At 41.5% G+C, this 18,905-nt stretch overlaps 1 long non-coding RNA gene across 1 annotated transcript; it reads left to right on the top strand.

Annotated features, from left to right (window-relative positions):
* Window positions 1-1,327: 1,327 nt before the first annotated feature.
* Window positions 1,328-5,175, top strand: LOC111961151 (uncharacterized). Its single transcript, XR_002876956.2, has 3 exons — window positions 1,328-1,559; window positions 1,825-1,884; window positions 2,824-5,175. It is a non-coding gene; the product is annotated as an uncharacterized lncRNA (long non-coding RNA).
* Window positions 5,176-18,905: the final 13,730 nt, after the last annotated feature.

The following is an 18,905-nucleotide window of genomic DNA, read 5'->3' as shown; positions in this document are numbered from 1 at the left end:
AACATCAGATACTGACTGGTTTTCTGATCCATGCGCCTATCTTTTTTTATGGTATCTGTGACCAACAGATGCATATCTGTATTCCCAGTCATGTAAAATCCATAGATTAGGTCCTATGAATCTATTTCAATTGACTGATTTCCCTATATGAACTGTAACTCAGTAAAATCTTTGAAATTGTTGCATGTTGGGTTTATATTTATGTTCAGTATAAGTCAACTACATTCTCTAACTAGCATTTGTAGCTAGCCAGCTAGCTACCGCTAACATTACTTTGCCGGTAGACTTGCTTCTTGCTATTTAGCCAATGTTAGTTAGGCTTTGTGTGTCTCTGTAAAAAATATAAAGATAACAACATAGCCATAGCCAACATAGCCTATAAACTAGCTAGCTAACGCTACTGTAACGTTACTGTTCTGGTGGGTTTGCTATTTGCTATTGTGGGTCTCTGTGAAAAAGATAGCTAGCTAACCATTTATACACAGCCTATTTACCTGGCTACTAGCTAGTCATGTGATGATGTGTTTGCTTGATAGCTACTTGAATTGAGCGTGTGTGATCTGTGTAAGGACTGCGGAGGTACAGCACTGCAGTGTGTTTGAAGACCTTTGTGTCCGAGGGGAGCATAGAGCTGGGAGAGTTCATGGTGACTGTGGAGAGGGCAGGTTGTGGGGATCATACTGCTGCACGCACACAGCCATGGAGCAATCAACAACACTCCCTGTGGTACAGCCATCACTGGTAGTTAGCCTACCTGTCTATGAATCTGGAGACAGCGGAGGTGTTTGGAGTGGAGAGGACGGTGGACTCAGTGGAGGACTGTGGTGGTTATTTCTGTATTATCAAATGAGGAGAGACAAACTTATCACATAAGTCAGAGTTATACTTAATCAAACATCTTTATTCACTTATTAATAAGGGAGCAAGGTCATTACATGCACTCTAAGTGAATAGAGTGAGATCTCTGCAATAATGTGGCTGATCAACACTCTTGACTATTGGGTTGAGGGCCCTGACACAAAGAATATAAAGATCTTTTATAGCAAAGATACACCCCTGTAGTCTACATGACAAACAACAGATGTGTGACTTGAAAGTGAGACTTGATATGAGAAAGGAGTATCCCCCAGCCAGATAGCATTTGCTATGAAGACTTTTCGTATGTCCATGAATATGTTATTAACATATCATATGTGTCATAAAAATTTAGAGTTTCCTCACTACACTCAAATACCTGCGTTTCTGCTTCTCACCTGCAGAAACGGGCCAGCTACTGTACAATGCCTGGTTGTAAGCAAACCACAACATCCAGTATTCAGGATATGGAGGACCCCCCCCCACCCCACCTGTGGAGGTGTGAGAAATATCTAAATGTCTGTGTTCATAGCCAGCACTTTCAGCCAGAGGATTTCGGGATGGAACTGAAATGTTCAACTGATGGGGTTGGCATGTCGTCGAACATTGGAAAGGGATGCCATTCTATTGATTTTCCCTTCACTTCAAAGAGGGAGCTATCCAATCAGCCAACATCTGTGCAGCAGAAAAGAAGTCAAGCTGAGGTAATGTAGCTAACTTTACCTAGCTAACTAACTAGCTAGCTAGCAAACTGCATTTGTGTATCTCAACCAAACTCTAGCTAGCTAGCTTTCATAATACACTGGCTAGACATTCCAAAGCATATCAATGTAATTAGGCAGCTGCTATCTGGCGATGTGATTTGTAACTTTGCAAGCTAACGTTAGCTTCGTTAGGTTACATTAGCTAACCGTTAGCTAGCTAGCTAACTAACTATCGCAGAGGCTAACGTGACAGTGTTCTATTTAGATTCCAATCCCATCAACATCTGCAGATGTCTCAACATCAAGCGCAGCACCAGGACCTAGTGTAAGTCACCTTCTAAAATCATACTAAAATCTACTAAATCTTTCCATGACTCCATGATGAGCAAGTAAATATACTGGAGCCAGGCATAAACATGGTCTATGCGATCTTGTTGTCATAGCTGGTGTGTTTGCACATAGGCTACAACTTCTATTGTAGTTTTCTCTGTTTTCTGGAGGCTTAGTTGGTTGTTCATGCATGGTTTGAAGTCTAATTTGGAGAAAAGGAGGAATTAGTAAGGAGGGGATGGGGTGGGTGACTGACTGGGGTGGGTATTGTGTGTGAAGGTTAGTATGGATTATCTATTGACATGAGGGGGTGGGTGGATATAGTACATTGTTTGAGTGTATATTGATGGGGGCAAAGTAGTACAATTTTGGCTAATCACTGGACTACTGGGTGTCCTACAGACTAATCCTGATGACGATGACCTTGACAGCAGCGTTAGTAGTACAGAGCCTGAGAGCCATTGGATAAAAGCTTTCAGCTTTCAGCTCAAGCTCAACATCATATGACTTTGAAACAAGCCAGGAGAGCCGAAGGCATTTATGAAAGCACAATACTCTCTTGAGAAAACAAAATCACCAATACACTCCTCAAACTTTTCAGACCCTTGCAGTCAGTTCTTTGGCATGGGGGAGAGGGTCTGTTAGTGTACTCTTCTAGCCTATTTACTCTATTGTTGGAAGTGCTTGTCTACTTGACAGCACAACTGCAGGTGCGCATACACAACAATAAACGACTAGACTGTCTACAAGTCAAGCCCCCCTCAAACTTTTCACATCTTTGCTAACATCTCAATGCCCTATTATAGACTGAGTGTAACAAAACACATACCAGTCTACTGTACCCTTTTTTGTTTACAGATGAACATGGTTTATTGTATGGTTACACATCATTATGATCAGTCTTCATGTTTTACACGTCGTCATGTCTTTCCAGAAGACTAGCAGTAGAAACAAGTCTCCTGCAAGAGGTCGAAGCAGTGGGTGGTGAAGAAAGTGTACGAGAGMCTTGTCCACCTGGCTGGGGAGGGCAGAACGGACCAGACGGTTGTCTATAAGGAGCCGAGTCACAACGCCCAAACCCAACATCCCTGCCAACATTGCCACTGCGCCAAAGCTTGCTTAACCAGCTGTCATTACCTAACCCAAGAAGAGGTTCACCAGCTGAAACAGCATTCTGGAACCTGCCTGGAACCTTCAACCAACACAACATCCATATTCAGTTAGACTGATGTTGTAGTATAGTTAGTGGCGGCCCATCATTCAGGGCAGAGCCCCACCTGTTTTGAGCTCCACATTTTTAGCAAAGAATTGCCTGTTTTACATGTTATTTTGGCATTAATATGTGTCACATATCAGTTTGCAAACAACATTAAAAAAATACATATCTGAGTTAATAAAGCTGCAGACAAACATGGTCTCTTTTTTGTTTTCTTGAGTAAGGCAGCTCCAAAATGTAGGCGTTTCTGCCTAGCACAGTGCTTTCTGTGGTGGTGGGGCAAGCCAGCAGAAAATACGGAGCGTTGCGCAGTGATTGGCTCAGTGTTCTGTCACTCATGGAGACACTACGTCACCGCCAAGTCTAAGAGGAGACCTCGAAAATTCTAGCCCCTTGGGTGCTGCCATAGAGTTACATTAGAAGTGCCCATCCAAGAAGGCTCAAGGTCATTGGCCACAGATAAACTGATGTCAAATCACGTTATATGTACAGTAGCTATGATTGGACTGATTATGTCAACATCATACTTTCAAAATCTTAGCTAGCAGTCATCATCATGAATCAAATCGAGAATCTATTGGCAAATCCTTTTTAATCTGTGACATATGAAGAGAAATAATGAAGAAAAAGTATAGATAAAATGTATCGGTGCTCATCGGCCATTGGACATTAACATTACACAACAGTTGGAAATCGCAAATTCAACAATGAGTGGTTTGGAAGGAATCAGTGACAGTGGCTGTGTGGTCCCAAATCTGTGATTAAGGGACTCTTTTCCAAGTTTAAAATGATAAACATTCAACATTGGCCGTGTTGTCAATGAAGCATGATTTGTGCGGCGCTCAAAACACATGTTAACTCGGAACTGCGAAAACCTGACTTCAGTGAGTTCAAGACAACTGGGAAGTCGGGAATAAACGAGTTCTGACTGGGAAAATAKGTTTTCAACGGTCAGCCAACTCGGAATTGTAAATCCGGCCTCTTTCTAGAGCTACGACCTGAAGATCATTGACGTCATCATGATTCAACCTTGTTTTTTTCTTCAGATTTCCCAATTGTTTTGAAAGCACCATAAATCCAGAGAATACCAGACTTTAATGACAAAATTTGCCCACGAAGGACCTCCGCGCCACCTTCCTGTCTAAGTGAGCACAGGACAACAAGGTGAGTCCAAAACTGTATTGTGTGCTGTTGCATAAATTATGTAATATGCCAGAGAAATATGTATACTGTAGCTAAGAAAATAATACTAAGTGTATGTTGTGTAGTAAGATGTTAGTAGCCCAAGTGCCTCACCCTAATAATTTGGTATATTTACCCCTCTTAATTTTGCCTACTGTTCTGACTTGGTGGTGCACATGTAGCCTGTAACCTGTTTTAGAGAAATGTAATCATCGAATATTGTAAGAGCTTTCATTGTCTGCTTATATGCCCACTTTATTTATCATATGGTTCTGTGTTGGTGTACAGGGAGAACACTGTAAGAATGGCCCATGTTCTGAATTTGGTCGCTGTACATTTCAAAAGTGCTAAACAAATAGTTATATTGACTACGTCCGTCCTAGCTCGCTCATTAATGTCTTAATCGAAAGTAGGGGTTGCCTCTTATCCACTTGTCGTCCCCTTATGCRGTAGTTTGTACATCTCAATTGTCATTAGAAACCACATTTGTTTAAGCAAGTCAGTCATATCAGTTATGTTTTTTTAACGGCAATAAATGAGGCTGAATGAACTGTTCCGCTGCCAGACAAGGCTCCGCTGATAGCTAGGTGTAGCAGTGGTAAGATGTTGGGACAGCTTTATGTAGGACCTAACAGTTTGAGGGCACCATTTGTGCATTTAATGTATTGTTTAGTGTTGTGTTGTGTAGTGTAGTGGCTCTGCTGGCATGCATCCCACTTATATATTTTTTTGCCCCACCAAGATTTACATGCTAATATCACCACTGAGTATAGTACAGAATGTCTAGTATGCTCACAACTGCATTGTGGTATAAATATTTCTAGCTGTTGTACATAAAAGGGTTTTATATCATATTTTTTTTACACGTGTACTGACAAGTGACAAAATGATTCCAGCTGCATCAGAAACCAACAAAGTGTTGACTTCAACTTCTTAATCAATTCATTGTGATATTCATCAAATGTATTTGGATAAACTACTTTCAGTCGTACTGCTAAAACAAATTATGGAGGGAGTTGGTGTATCATTTAAACTAATTTGTTTGCAAGTAAATATGTTTTGATAAAACAGTAGATTAGTCTGTCAATATWGCAAATAAGTAGACATGGCTTGTATTCAAGACTATGTTTATTTGCTCTGGAGTCCGAGGTGAGTTTACACAGCAGTATGCAGGAAAAGTTATGTAAKTGTATGACATATATTCAGTAGATATAAAATATATTACTAACGCTTATAATAAATACTACAGTTCAACAAAGGGAATACTTGCATATGAGGTGTTCGGAGTCACTTTAATGCAAGGGGAGTTTGTTGTTATGGGACCTTTCACATCTCCTCTTATGTCATCAACTTCTTTGTATCCAAGAGGTATTGTCTGTGAGAGAAAGAAGAAAACGCCATTACACATTTATGGGCAATTGTTGTGTACTGTCTGTATTCCTACTGTAGCAGCATGGTGTACAATATGAGACATCTCACAGACACACATTGGCTAGCTAGTTAGCTTGCTACAACACACAGGTATAGTCACTCCAAGACTAATATGACTCATCAAGCCAAAGTAATTTCTTTAGTCTCTGCCATCATCATCAAAACATGTATCCAGTTTTACTCATAGTGAGAGGCACTGAGGCTAGCTTGGCTAGATAGCTAGCAAGCTATAACATTAGACTATAGTACATTTTAGGTATAGGAAACAACCAAACTAAACTAAACTTGGCTAGCTTGGCTTATAGTGGTTCTAGAAATTCAATCACCAAGTTGTACTGTACTGAACAACACTGCCTTGGTTAAAAGAGAGATTATATTGCTAGCTAGCTAACGACAGCAAAAAAACGTACTCGTTTGTCACTTACCCTCCTGAGTCCTGGATCAGTTGMTCTAGGCTGCGACCACTGTTTGCTGGTCTCGCAATTATTTTTCTCGCCGTCTCAACTCCTCTTCAGTATATTCCAGCTCAAATAAATAGGGCTGTATGTTCCTATGTAAAATAACATAAATATTTGTCCAGCTCTTCTTGGAAGGAGGAATCATCAGAAACAGCCATTGTAACTTATTATTTAGCAGTGGACGGAGGGACTACCTAGCTCCGAACATCTGTGTGTGATGGAAGAAGGCTGCCAGATATGTGTTGTCACTGAAAAACACTGTCGGCTGCAACTGTGATAAAGCCGGTTAAAAACAGTGTACAGTAAATATGTATTTTGCATTTGTGAAACTATTTTGATGTGATATGAAAGTAAAGGGCTTTATGTTTCTAGAACTGTGTCGCAATTGAAAATTTAGTGTTTGGCTGTTTTGGTTGCCAGAGCCAGTCTACCTCTGAAAATAGCATAAGGGTCCATGGACCTTAAGGAGTAATGGAAACATTAGGCTCCTTTAAGAGTACATGTTGGGGAGGCTATGACTTTCCATACCAAACTGTCTCTATTTCTCAAACCCACCCCACCATATAAAATAGGAGAAAGACAAAATTGTCTTTGAGAGCTCTTATTAGAAGGTAAAGGAAACATCTTTAACCATTTGAGTGCAAATGAAAAGCAACACTTCAATGCACTTAAGAGGCAGTGTCAACTCAGTTAATGGGGACAGGTCAGGATGGTGAGCACACACAAGATATAGCATCATTACACTCTTACGCTAGACATGTTCTACATGCTTTAGTTTCAATGTAAGGGAATATATTATGACCTGAAAACAAACTTGAGCCACTGGGAAAGGGTCCCGTGTCAGAATGTACTGTAGCCTACACCAAAGTCTGAGGAACTGTTTTCATTTTTGATTTGTTGTGATCYGTCTTCAACAACTGAGAAATGAAACAAAATCAGAAACACCTTTGTGATTTGCTGAATTAAGAGGACTACAGTTCCCAGAGCACACATGATGTTACCAAGCTACGGCTGTGTCATGTCGTGATTGTTGTGATTGCATTGTGTTATTAAACAGAAAATGTCATACAACTGCCTCCTGAGGTGCACGTATAGAGCAAGCTAGATCACAGTCCTCTTAGTCCTGAATAACTTACTTGCAGACATGACATTTTCTTCATGTTTCCAGTGGTTGTCAAGGTTGTATGGTGGTGCTTCATGCCTGCGTATTTCCCCTCCCCCACTAATCAAGATCTACGACACCGCTCTTGCACGTTCCTGCAGGTGCTAAGTTACATCACTTGTGGGGGATGACAAGTTTACTGTTGCCTTGTTTCTTAACCTGTCTGGGCCAGGAGTTCCACATTCCACTGAAAAGGAAGAGCGGCAAATTCAAAAAAAAAAAAAAATGAAATATTTAACTTTCACACATTAACAAGTCCAATACAGCATTTGAAAGATAAACATCTTGTGAATTCAGCCAACATGTCCGATTTTTAAAATGTTTTACAGAGAAAACACCACATATATTTATGTTAGCTCACCACCAAATACAAAAGACAGACAGACAGTTTTTCACAGCAACGGTAGGCATGCAGGTGCATGCACAAGCCAACTCACTAACCTAGAACCAACCTAAATAACCTAGAAAAAACTACCTCAGATGACAGTCCTATAACATGTTACACAATAAATCTATGTTTTGTTCGAAAAATGTGCATATTTTAGCTATAAATCAGTTTTACATTACTGCTACATCATAGCTACAGTCAGAATCGCACGGTAGTAGCCAGAGTAAATACAGACACCAACGTCAACTACCTAATTACACATCATAAAACATTTCAGAAAAAATATGGTGGATAGCAAATGAAAGACAAAGATCTTGTGAATAGCGCCAATATTTCCGATTTTTAAAAATGTTTAACAGCGAAAACACCACATATATTTATGTTAGCTCACCACCAAATACAAAAGACAAGACAGACAGTTTTTCACAGCAACGGTAGCATGCAGTATGCATGCACAAGCCAACCTAACTAACCTAGAACCAACCTAAATAACCTAGAAAAAAATACCTCAGATGACAGTCCTATAACATGTTACACAATAAATCTATGTTTTGTTCGAAAATGTGCATATTTTAGCTATAAATCAGTTTTACATTCCTGCTACCTCTTATCATAGCCATCATAGCTACAGTCAGAAAGTCGCATGGGAGTAGCCAGAGTAAATACAGACAGCAACGTCAACTACCTAATACTCATCATAAACATTTCAGAAAATATATGGTGGATAGTAATGAAAGACAAAGGATCTTGCGAATACAGCCAATATTTCAGATTTTTGAAGTGTTTTACAGCGAAAAACACAATATATCGTTATATTAGCTTACTACAGTCTAACACACAGCAGCATGGATTCTAGTCAAACGTTAGCGATAGCACAGCTTCGACAGATATATGAAATAGTATCCCAAATTTGGGTCCTTATCTTTGTTGATCTTCCATCAGAATGTTCTCCAAGGGTCCTTGTTCAGAACCGTCTTTATTTGGATCCAGAACGAACGATTTCCTCTTGATTAGCAAGCACACTGGCCGTGCGGTGATAACCTCTCTCGTCTTGACACAATTCTTGCGTCGCATCCACGTCTAAAGTCCAGAATAAATTTCAATAATATAATTAAACTATATTGAAAAAACATACTTTAGGATGATATTGTGACATGTATCAAAATAAATCGAAGCCAGAGATCATATTCACATACACGACGGTTTTCAGGAGGCGACTCCGATCCAACTTCGCGCCTTCCAAAATAAATTTATGGCGCACTTCTCACTCCAAGAGGTTGTATACAATCCTGAACGAGATAATCAAGTCATTTCTGCTCTCACTTCCGCATGACACCCAGGGGAAGGTTATGACGTGTTTCTACAGTCATAAGTGACATGCCCTTTTATAGACAAGCCTTGAAGAGAGCTTCGCTTTTGGAAATCTCACTTCCGGATAGGAAATGGTCTGTAAAAGAGTTCTGTTTCACTTAGAGAAATAATACAAACGGTTTTAGAAACTAGAGAGTGTTCTATCCAATAGTAATAATAATATGCATATTGTACGAGCAAGAATTGAGTACGAGGCCGTTTAAATATCATACGATTTTCCCCAAAAGTGAAAATAGCACCCCATGTCCTCATCAGGTTTTAACTGCCTTAGAACAAAGCCACACGTCTTGCTCTTCATTGTAAATCAGAGGGCTAATATTATACTATGCAGCCAGTCTCTCTTGGCTAAGAGTTGAGGAAAGACTGACTGCGTCACTTCTTGTTTTTATAAGAACATTCCTGTGTTGGAAATTCCAAATTGTTTGCATAGTCAACTACACACAGCACTGACACACACACTTACTCCACCAGACATGCCACCAGGGGTCTTTTCACATTTCGCAGGTCCAGAACAAATTCAAGGAAACGTACAGTATTATACAGAGCCATGAGTGCATTGAACTCCCTTCCATCTTATATAGCGCAAGTGAACAGAACCTGTTTTCAAAAAACAAAAGCATCACCTAACCTCTCCCCCATTTGACCTACATGTTGTGTGTATGTACTGACATGTATGTGTAACTGATATACCCCCCCCCCCACAACCACACACACACACACTACATGTTAATGTTTTTAAATGTACATTACCAGTCAAAAGTTTGGACACACCTACTTACTCCAGGGTTTTTCTTTATTTTTACTATTTTCTACATTGTAGAATAATAGTGAAGACATCAAAACTATGTCCAAACTTTTGACTGGTACTGTATTTAAATTGTAAGTCCTTTGTCTGTAATGTATTTTTGGTTATATGTCAGACACCAGTAAGACTATCTGTGTCCATCGGCGTCGGCTAATGGGGATCCTAATAAATCAATATATCATTGATTTTAGGTTTGGCAAACGGATTATGGTAAAACATTCTGGCACCAAACCAAAGATGTTTCAAAGGACAAACTTCAAAGGACAAGCGTAAGTTCAATGCCAGCTGCCAATCAATGTTTGCTCTCGGGTTCATTCCCCAAAGACACATCTATCACCAATACTAATTTAAATAAACATTTATATTTTGCATTGCTCATTCAGTTAAGCCTCTCCTCGATTGAACTCTTGTCAGGTTGCTTGGCAACCAGTGTCCCACTGGGCACAGGCGTCAATGTATGCTTCAACGTAATTTCATTGAAATGATGTGGAAACAACATTGATTCAACCAGTGTGTGCTCAGTGGGGTGATGCAGGTTAACAATCAGGCATGCACCAGACTGGTCCATGAAAATGGATAGGGCTGGGGCACATTAGCAACTCCACCGCCTGGAAAGGACAGCAGTAGACTTACATACACGCATGCACACACGCACGCATMCACGCACGCACGCACGCATGCACACACGCACGCATGCACACACACACACGTGTGCACGCATGCACGCACGCACACACGCACACCCACAAACACATACAGAGGCTGGGAGTCATCTCATCGCTCAAGATGACTCTGCGTAGTTGGGAGTGGCCAAACATATTCTGAGCAGACAGATTTATCTCGTCTGCTACACTCTGGCCTCTTGAACGTCACAGTGTAACAGGCTAACAAGCCATCACAATCACACTGAGAGCTTTTAGCCTGATTGCTGACGAGGTAGATGCTCATAATTTCTTTAAAATCGACAGCTGTCAGCCAACACACGGTGGGATGACAACTTCCTCTTAGGTTATTTGAATTAGTTGTCTTTTAATTTTTCTCAAGGTTAAGTTTCTTGCCTTTTGAGCCACGTTGCACTTGTTGACTCTGTCTTGAGCTGCACAGTCAGATGTTCTTATCATAGGAGTTGGACAGGCGTCCTTGTCTATATAATGCATACACGTGATATACAGTATTATGATATATCATGGGAGATAATATGGCATCAGGAGCACCTTATTGCTTACAACCCTGGTTGAGCTTGGCCCTGATTCCTTTGTGGACATTTCACTGAGAGGAAGATCTAGTCCTCTATAAAAGCACACATTTCACGAGACCATTTAGGGTGGCCATGAATCAGAGAACATGCTTCGGCCAAGATGAGCCAGAAGTCCAGGTGTATTAGATTTGACTCCGGCAGACAAAACAAAGCCCTTCACCTCTGATTTGTAGCCTAATGTTGCTATTTAAATTGTTTGTGTGACTGCCAACACGGGTTTTAATTCACAATTTTTGTATCTCTTGGATGGTCTTCTGTTTTCTTCTTTGCTTTGTTTGTAATTTATTACACCACATACAGTACCCGTCAAAAGTTTGGACACACCTACTCATTCAAGGGTTTTTCTTTATTTTTTACAATTTTCTACATTGTAGAATAATAGCGAAGATATAAAAACTATGAAAAAACACATATGGAATCATGTAGTAACCAAAAAAGTGTTAAACAAATCAAAATATATTTTATATCTGAGATTCTTCAAAGTAGCCACCCTTTGCCTTGATGACAGCTTTGAACACTCTGGTCATTTTCTCAACCAGCTTCACCTGGATTCTTTTTTCAACGGTCTTGAAGGAGTTCCCACATATTCTGAGCACTTGTTGGCTGCTTTTCCTTCACTCTGCGGTCCAACTCATCCCAATCCATCTCAATTGGGTTGAGGTCGGGTGATTGTGAAGGCCAGGTAATCTGATGCTGCACTCCATCACTCTCCTTCTTGGTCAAATAGCCCTTACACAGCCTGAAGGAATGTTTTGTTTCATTGTCCTGTTGAAAAACAAATGATAGTCCCACTAAGCACAAACCAGATGGGATGGCGTATCACTGTCGAATGTTGTGGTAGCCAGGCTGGTTAAGTGTGCCTTGAATTCTAAATAAATCACAGACAGTGTCACCAGCAAAGCACCCCCACACCATCACACCTCCTCCTCCATGCTTCACGGTGGGAACCACACATGCAGAGATCAACCGCTGTAATTTCAATGGGAGCTTGGTTGAAAATCTACCAGCCTCAGAAAAAATCCAAACAGGAAGTGGAACTTCTCAGGTTTTTGCCTGCCATATGAGTTCTGTTATACTCACAGACATAATCCAAACAGTTTTAGAAACTTCAGAGTGTTTTCTATCCAATACTAKTAATAATATGCATATACTGTATTAGCAACTATGACTGAGGAGCAGGCCGTTTACTCTGGGCACCTCTGTACARCTTTCATCCAAGCTACTCAATACTGCTCCTGCAGCCATAAGTAGTTAAGAAAATATCAAAAAAAGTAAGAGATAATTAAAACAAATAATTAAGGAGCAGCAGTAAATAACAATTGCGGGGCTATATACAGGGGGTACCGGTTCAAAGTCAATGTGTCAAGGTGCGGGGTCACCGAGGTAATTGAGGTAATTATGTACATGCAGGTAGGGTTATTAAAGTGGCTATGCATAGATAATAACAGAGAGTAGCAGCAGCATAGTCTGGGTAGCCATTTGATTAGCTGTTCAGGAGTCTTATGGCTTGGGGGTAGAAGCTGTTTAGAAGCCTCTTGGACCTAGACTTGGCTCTCCGGTACCGCTTGCCGTGCGGTAGCAGAAAGACCAGTCTATGACTTGAGTGGCTCGAGACTTTGACAATTTTTAGGGCCTTCCTCTGACCGCCTGGTATAGAGGTCCTGGATGGCAGGAAGCTTGGCCCCGGTGATGTGCTGGGCCGTATGCACTATCATATGTAGTGCCTTGCAGTCGGAGGCCGAGCAGTTGCCATTCCAAGCAGTGATGCAACCCGCCAGGATGCCCTCGATGGTGCAGCTGTAAAACCTTTTGAGGATCTGAGGACCCATGCCAAATCTTTTCAGTCTCCTGAGGGGGAATAGGTTTTGTCATGCCCTCTTCATGACTGTCTTGATGTGCTTGGACCATGTTAGTTTGTTGGTGTGGACACCAAGGAACTTGAAGCTCTCAACCTGCTCCACTCCAGCCCCGTCGATGAGAATGGGGGCGTGCTCGGTCCTCCTTTTCCTGTAGTCCACAATCATCTCCTTTGTCTTGATTACGTTGAGGGAGAGGTTGTTGTCCTTTCACCACATGGTCAGGTCTCCGACCTCCTCCCTATAGGCTGTCTCATTGTTGACAGTGATCAGGCCTACCACTGGTGTGTCATCAGCAAACTTAATGATGGTGTTGGAGTCGTGCCTGGCCGTGCAGTCATGAGTGGACAGGGAGTACAGGAGGGGACTGAGCACGCACCCCTGAGTGGCCCCCATGTTGAGGATCAGAGTGGCAGATGTGTTGTTACCTACCCTTACCACCTGGGGGCGGCCCGTCAGAAAGTCCAGGATCCAGTTGCAGAGGGAGTCCCAGAGTCCTTAGCTTAGTGATGAGCTTTTGAGGGCACTATGGTGTTGAACGCTGAGCTGTAGTCAATGAATAGCATTCTCACATAGTTGTTATTTTTGTCCAGGTGGGAAAGGGCAGTGTGGCGTGCAATAGAGATTGCATCATCTGTGGATCTGTTGGGTTTTGTTCTGGGGGTTCTGGGTTTTGGGTTCTGTTGGGTTTTGTGTATGAAAATTGGAGTGGGTCTAGGGTTTCTGGGATAATGGTGTTGATGTGGGCCATGACCAGCCTTTCAAAGTATTTCATAGCTACAGACGTGAGTGCTACGGGTCGGTAGTCATTTTGGCAGGTTACCTTAGTGTTCTTGGGCACAGGGACTATGGTGGTCTGCTTGAAACATGTTGGTATTACAGACTCAGAGAGGGAGAGGTTGAAAATGTCAGTGAAGACACTTGCCATTTGGTCAGCGCATGCTTGGAGTACACGTCTTGGTAATCCGTCTGGCCCAGCGGCCTTGTGAATGTTGACCTGTTTAAAGGTCTTACTCATATRGGCTGCGGAGAGCATGATCACACAGTCATCTGGACCAGCTGATGCTCTCATTCATGTTTCATGTTTCAGAGCATAGAAGTTATTTAGCTCGTCTGGTAGGCTCGTGTCACTGGGCAGCTCTCGGTTTTGCTTCCCTTTGTAGTCTGTAATAGTTTGCAAGCCCTGCCACATTCAACAAGCATCTGTTACTTGAACTCTGTGAAGTGTTTATTTGGGCTGCAATTTCTGAGGCTGGTAACTCTAATGAACTTATCCCCTGCAGCAGAAGTAACTCTGGGTCTTCCTTTCCTGTGGCGGTCCTCAGGAGAGCTAGTTTCATCATAGTGCTTGATGTTTTTTGCGACTAAACTTGAAGAAACTCAAAGGTCWWGACATTTTCCACATTGACTGACCTGTCTTAAAGTAATGATGGAATGTCATTTCTCCTGGCTTTTTTGAGCTGTTCTTGCCGTAATATGGACATGGACCAAATAGGGCTATCTTCTGTATACCACCCCTACCTTGTCACAACACAACCGATTGGTTCATACGCGTTTAGAAGGAAAGAAATTCTACCAATTAACTTTTAACAAGGCACACCTGTTAATTGAAATGTATTCCAGGTGACTACCTCATGAAGCTGGTTGAGAGAATGCCAATAGTGTGCAAAGCTGTCATTAAGGCAAAGGGTGGCTACTTTAAAGAATGTCAAATATAAAATACATTTTCATTTGTTTAACACTTTTGTGGTTACTACATGATTCCATATACAGTGGGGAGAACAAGTATTTGATACACTGCCGATTTTGCAGGTTTTCCTACTTACAAAGCATGTAGAGGTCTGTCATTTTTATCATAGGTACACTTCAACTGTGAGAGACGGAATCTAAAACAAAATCCAGAAAATCACATTGTATGATTTTTAAGTAATTATTTGCATTTTATTGCATGACATAAGTATTTGATCACCTACCAACCAGTAAGAATTCCGGCTCCACAGACCTGTTAGTTTTTCTTTAAGAAGCCCTCCTGTTCTCCACTAATACCTGTATTAACTGCACCTGTTTGAACTCGTTACCTGTATAAAAGACACCTGTCCACACACTCAATCAAACAGACTCCAACCTCTCCACAATGGCCAAGACCAGAGAGCTGTGTAAGGACATCAGGGATAAAATTGTAGACCTGTACAAGGCTGGGATGGGCTACAGGACAATAGCCAAGCAGCTTGGTGAGAAGGCAACAACTGTTGGCACAATTATTAGAAAATGGAAGAAGTTCAAGATGACGGTCAATCACCCTCGGTCTGGGCTCCATGCAAGATCTCACCTCGTGGGCATCAATGATCATGAGGAATGTGAGGGATCAGCCCAGAACTACACGGCAGGACCTGGTCAATGACCTGAAGAGAGCTGGACCACAGTCTCAAAGAAAACCATTAGTAAACACACTACGCCGTCATGGATTAAAAACCTGCAGCGCACGCAAGGTCCCCCTGCTCAAGCCAGCGCATGTCCAGGCCCGTCTGAAGTTTGCCAATGACCATCTGGATGATCCAGAGGAGGAATGGGAGAAGGTCATGTGGTCTGATGAGACAAAAATAGAGCTTTTTGCTCTAAACTCCACTCGCCGTTGTTTGGAGGAATAGAAGGATGAGTACAACCCCAAGAACACCATCCCAACCGTGAACATGAGGTGGAAACATCATTCTTTTGGGATGCTTTTCTGCAAAGGGACAGGACGACTGCACCGTATTGAGGGAGGATGGATGGGCCATGTATCGCGAGATCTTGACCAACAACCTCCTTCCCTCAGTAAGAGACATTGAAGATGGGTCGTGGCTGGGTCTTCCAGCATGACAACGACCCGAAACACACAGCCAGGGCAACTAAGGAGTAAAGCTCCGTAAGAAGCATTTCAAGGTCCTGGAGTGGCCTAGCCAGTCTCCAGACCTGAACCCAATAGAAAATCTTTGGAGGGAGCCGAAAGTCCGTATTGCCCAGCGACAGCCCCGAAACCTGAAGGATCTGGAGAAGGTCTGTATGGAGGAGTGGGCCAAAATCCCTGCTGCAGTGTGTGCAACCTGGTCAAGAACTACAGGAAACGTATGATCTCGTAATTGCAAACTAAGGTTTCTGTACCAAATATTCAGTTCTGCTTTTCTGATGTATCAAATACTTATGTCATGCAATAAAATGCAAATTAATTACTTAAAAATCATACAATGTGATTTTCTGGATTTTTGTTTTAGATTCCTTCTCTCACAGTTGAAGTGTACCTATGATAAAAATTACAGACCTCTACATGCTTTGTAAGTAGGAAAACCTGCAAAATTGTCAGTGTATCAAATACTTGTTCTCCCCACTGTATGTTATTTCAGTCTTCACTATTATTCTAAAATGTAGAAAATAGTAAAAATAAAGAAAAACCCTTGAATGAGTAGGTGTTTCCAAACTTTTTATGGGTACTGTATCTGAAGTTATTCCAAAGGGTAGCAAGCCCAGAGAGGGATGCTGGGCAGTGCAAGGCTTTAGGTAAACTGGACTATACGCATTATCCTTTATGCTTTGTCATAGGCCTACATGTGTGCATCATATATGCATGGATCCCTGTTCATTTTCCATGAGAAAAGTATCAGACTGTCCGCTTCAACACTTTTAACACTCAAAGGGTAAGAAAAAGGAGGGAAATAGAAGGAGAGAACTGATGGAAGTGGAGACCAGTGTAATGGTTGGTTGACAGATATCTGTTGATTTTACTGAGCTAATTAACAACTCTCTTATTAGCAATCGGCGTAAGAGCCCTCAGCGTGGTTAATCTACAGAACCATGCCTCCCTACTCCTCATTCCTTTACTGCAACTCTCTTCCCCTCATCACACCCCCTACCTTCCTCATCCCATCTCTCCCTCTTGCTCCTGGGCTCTCCATATGGTGTGAAATGCCACTTCACAAGATAAAACAGGTCATGTCTTAAAATCCAAGTGCAACCAAAAATGGGATTTTCCTGTGTTTTATATGTATTTACACACTGAGGTTGGAATAAAACTGTGAAGTTTAAAAAATWGTTATAATGCACTTTTAGTGTAAGATCTGTTTGAGAGACCACCAGAAAATGCAGCCTGTTTTGGTGGGATGGAGTTTTGGCCTTCCATGAACATCACCATGCTGTAAATTAGTTAACAGACCAATAAGAAAGAGAGTTCCAAACGTCTTTGCCAATAACACCTTATTTGAATTTTTCCACCCCCAGACAGTCCCAGCTAAATTCTTGCTTGAGAAATTGCCCTTTGCTATGAATAAATMTTTGTGTCTTTTTGACCATTTTAATTGAAAACAATCACAGTAAGTACTGTTACTCAGAAATGATTTGATAACAATGGCTGCATTATCCTCACTGATAATAAGTCATGCAATGGTACTCTTCCTCTCTAAGCAGTTAAAGTCCAAAGGCTTCATTTTGTATTTTCACTGATGCTGAAAGAACAGTGAGCAACCCATACAGTTCTAGCTATGGCTGTGAGCTGAATTGATCCCAGCATTGAGGATTTCTCACTTCATTGTTTCCACACTAATTAGCTTRGTTCAGATCGACACCAGAGGCATCAATCATGGCATCGTTTCTCTCTACTCAGCGAAGTGCTATTTACATTTTCAACTTGAAAACAACCTCATCCAAAGGCTGAATGATACAATGCATACAGATAAAAGTGATGTGTTTAAGTATGCTACAAACATGATATAGGCTAGTATTTTCTCTCAAAGAACTTCATCAAGTTTAGTTGTTTCCTTTTGAATGCCACAGTCTTACCACGGACTCCCCAAGCTCCTCGGAATCACCGGATTATTGTAGAAAGGTGTTGTCCTCCTGGCGTATGGAATTCCCCCAGCGCTTGATAGACAGTTCCTTTCCTTCAGGGAACTCTCAGAGGATAAAGAGGGAGACATGTTATAGGTGACACACTTATAAGGCTGCATTGTTTTTTCTCACTGAGGGGGTAGAATAGAGCAGATGCATCATAGACAGGTACAGTGCATTCGGAAATTATTCAGACCACTTGACTTTTTTCACATCTTGTTACGTTACAGCCCTATTCTAAAAATCAATTACATTTTTTCCCCCCTCATCAATCTACACACAATACCCCATAATGACAAAGCAAAAACAGTTTTTTTGACATTTTTGCTAATTCATTAAATATTAATAACTGAACTATCACCGTTACATAAGTATTCAGACCTTTTACTCAGTACTTTGTTGAAGCACCTTCGGCAGCGATTGGAGCCTCAATTCTTCTTGGGTCTGATGCTACAAGCTTGGCTGTATTTGGGGAGTATCTCCCATTCTTCTCTGCAGATCCTCTCAAGCTTTGTCAGGTTGAATGGAGAGTGTCGCTGCACAGCTATTTTCAGGTCTCTCCACAGATGTTCGATAGGGTTCAAGTCCAGGCTCTGGCTGGGCCACTCAATGACATTCAGAGACTTGTCCCGAAGCCATTCCTGCTGCCACCACCATGCTTCTCCGTAGGGATGGTGCCAGGATTCCTCCAGATGTGACACCTCGCATTCCTTTCGGTTACTGGTCCAACGCTCTAACCACTAGGCTAACCACTAGACCTCCCTACTTATGTAAAGAAGATCTGTTTTTTTATTTTTCTAAACCTGTTTTCACTTTGTCATTGGGGTATTGTGTGTAGATTGATGAGGAAAACAATTAAGTTAATCAATTTTAGAATAAGGCTGTAATGTAACAAAATGTGGACAAGTCAAGGATGCACTGTAGTAAATCAGGGTTCCCTAACTTGTGCCCCACGGTCAGAATTTGGCAAAAACATTGCGTGAAATCTTCATTGTTGGACGTAGAAGATAGTAAAAACAAAACACCAGGAAA

The sequence above is a fragment of the Salvelinus sp. IW2-2015 genome, linkage group LG4q.1:29 (genome assembly GCF_002910315.2).
Source record: "Salvelinus sp. IW2-2015 linkage group LG4q.1:29, ASM291031v2, whole genome shotgun sequence".
Classification (NCBI taxonomy): domain Eukaryota; kingdom Metazoa; phylum Chordata; class Actinopteri; order Salmoniformes; family Salmonidae; genus Salvelinus; species Salvelinus sp. IW2-2015.
Note: the sequence above shows the minus strand (reverse complement) of the source record. Positions and strands in the feature narration are given on the sequence as shown.